The following is a 2,920-nucleotide window of genomic DNA, read 5'->3' on the forward strand; positions in this document are numbered from 1 at the left end:
ATCTTTTTTTTTTTTTTTTATTTTGAGACAGAGTCTTGCCCTGTGCCCCAGGCTGGAGTGCACTGGCATGATCTGGGCTCACTTAAGCCTCTGCCTCCTGGGTTCAAGCAATTCTCATACTTCAGCCTCCCTGGTAGCTGGGATTACAGGCATGTGCCACCATGCCCAGCTAATTTTTGTATTTTTTAGTAGAGATGGGGTTTCACCATGTTGGCCAGGCTAGTCTCAAACTCCTGACCTCAGGTGACCCGCCTGCCTCAGCCTCCCAAAGTGCTGAGATTACAGGTATGAGCCACCATGCTGGGCCAACCTTTTATTATTTTGACTTCTTTCCAGAAGTGGCTAGCAGCCAGAGCCTTTTTTTGCTGGTTACAATCAGGCTGTAGATTATCCATCTTGAGGCAATCTGTAAGCGGGGAAGAATTTCGCAGCTGGACCTGCATGCCTGGTGTGTTTTAAACTAACCCCTGGAATTTCCTAACAAGCATAGGGTTAGATAAAGGTGCATGGGGTAAGGAAGTGTGCAGTGGAAAAGGGAAGGGACTGTAGTTTCAAAGTACATTTCAAGGCTATATTTTAAGACTAAGGAAAAAAAGGTTTTTAGAGTTTGTTTCAAGGTTATATCTTGAGACTGGAAAGAAAGGAGGAAAGAAAAAAGTTTTAAAGTGCATTTTGAAACTCAGCTACTCACATTTAGTCAAGAATCTAGAGTGTTACTGGGTGTGGTGGCTCATGCCTGTAATCCCAGCACTTTGGGAGGCCGAGGCAGGCTAATTGCTTGAGCACAAGAATTTGAAACCAGCCTGGGCAACATGGCAAAACTCTGTCTCCACAAAAAATACAAAAAGTAACTAGGTGTGGTGGTGTGCACCTGTGGTTCAAGCTACTTGGGAGGCTTAGGCAGGAGGTTCACCTGAGCCTGGGAGGTGGAGGCTGCAGTGAACCTCAATCACACCACTGCACTCCAGCCTGTGTGACGGTAAGACCCTGTCTAAAAACAGAAACAACAAAAAAGAATCTAGAATGTTAAAGCTGAAAGAGACACAGTAAGTTGTCCAGAGCCCTCCTTTGGCCAGGGGGGACAACTTAGTTAAATGTTTTATCTGAGGTCACAGAGTTTGGGCTGAACCGAGTTTCCTGCAACCTCATTCAGTTCTGGGGCCGATCCTGCGGTCGCCGCGGCAGGCGAGGACGCAGAGCAGGGACTGTAAGTGCCTTGCCCTCAGACTGCCTCAGCAGGGCGGCGGTGAAGCCACACTGCTCACCACAGTCCTCCGGTGGCTTCAAGCTGGAGGAGGAGTAAGCCTCAGACGGGACAGTCTGAGAATACTGAATGAGTGATTTTGTCATTGTTTTTGGCAGGATGGAGGTGGATGAAATTTTTCTGAGCTGGGTTTTAAGAAGCAGGAAGAAGCAAATTACTTTTCTGCATCTTACGGCTGAATGGGAAGACGTTTCTGACAAAAGCATGGCTGAAGCAGGGCAGTTTCCTCCCTGCCTGAGCGCCTCTCAGCTCCAGGTAGAGCCTGGAGCGGCTGTTTCAGAGGGTGGGCTTTCCCCAGGCTGTGCTCAGTCTCAGGACGTGGCTGAAGAGGACGTCTGCTGAGCCTCAGGCCTGACAGTAACAGTGAAGTGAAGACACATCCAGAGAAGAAAACAAAGGTTTTTAAAGGAAGACCCTGGTCTGTTTTGAAATGGGGTCGGGGAGAAGGGACTTTGTGAGAGGAGGACTTCCCTTGCCTGGAAATGCCTAGGAGCACTCTTGCCACCCATGCCCTCTCCTTTGCCCAGTCAGAGCCACCGCAGCCACCAGCCCCATCGGAAACGGGCTTAGGAAAGTCCAGGACGCCGTGGCTCTGCTGCCCTGTGACCCTCACAGCCCCCTCCTGTCTCCTCAGAGGGGCAGCTATCTTTGCAATCCCAAAGCATCACTTTTGGGATGGGTTTAATCCAACCGTGCTGCAGGAGAGGCTCAGGCAGGGTCCAGGTCTGTGGATGGTGGTGCATCCTAGTCCATAGTTGTCTTGATAACTGAATTGACTTTCTGGCATAAGTCATGGAAACACCACTTGTGCACCACTAAGTTGGGGGTATTCAGTTCTCCCAACTCCAATCTCCAGTCTGCCTGTTTTCCAGAGAGGTCTGCAAGTGCTCTCTAGGGAGATGCAGGGGTGAGCCCTGTCTGGATTCCATTCTCAACACTGCTGCGTGGCTCTGAGCAATTTCCTAGGAGTCTGTAGAAGCAGCTCCAGGGCACTGCCCTGGGGCTGCCTGGGCAGAGGTGCAGCTGTGCCTGCAAGCCCTTAACCTGAGCTGGGGGGATGGAGGGGTGAGGCAGGGGAGTGGCGAGGGACACTTTTTCTTCAAGATTTACCTGTACCTCAAGCTGCCCTCCCTCTGGTAGATGATGATCAGGCCAGCAGAACAAGACTTAGGAGCCTTGCTATGACTGGGAAGAAGAGACTTGCATTATTCACCATTTACCTCCCGTGGCACCTGCTGAAACGCCAGGCCCTCTTGGAAGAGCTTGGCACATAGCGGCTCACTGAATCTTCATGATCACCCTGCAAAGGAGGCACAATCATCATGCCCGTTTTACAGATGGGCCATACAGTGATAGAAGAAGTTGCTGAGGGACACGCAGCAGACCCAAGATTTCAATTCAGGCAGCCTGGCCAGAGTCTGGGCATTTCATAGTGCGTGGAGCTGCTATATACTAACAGAGTAATTAAAGGCATTGAAAGGTTCTTGTATTGGTTCGAACCCCAAGAACGTGCCAGCAAACAACACGAGGCGGTGTGGAGCAACATGCTGTTTTAATGAGCACCTGGGTGCCGGCAGGCTGAGGCCTAAAATGGTGTCAGCAGCAAATGAGGACAGGGCAGGGGTATTATAGTCCTCTGCAAACAGGAAGGGTCCC

Source organism: Rhinopithecus bieti, unplaced genomic scaffold (genome assembly GCF_001698545.2).
Source record: "Rhinopithecus bieti isolate Rb0 unplaced genomic scaffold, ASM169854v2 scaffold_26106, whole genome shotgun sequence".
In the NCBI taxonomy this organism is placed as follows: domain Eukaryota; kingdom Metazoa; phylum Chordata; class Mammalia; order Primates; family Cercopithecidae; genus Rhinopithecus; species Rhinopithecus bieti.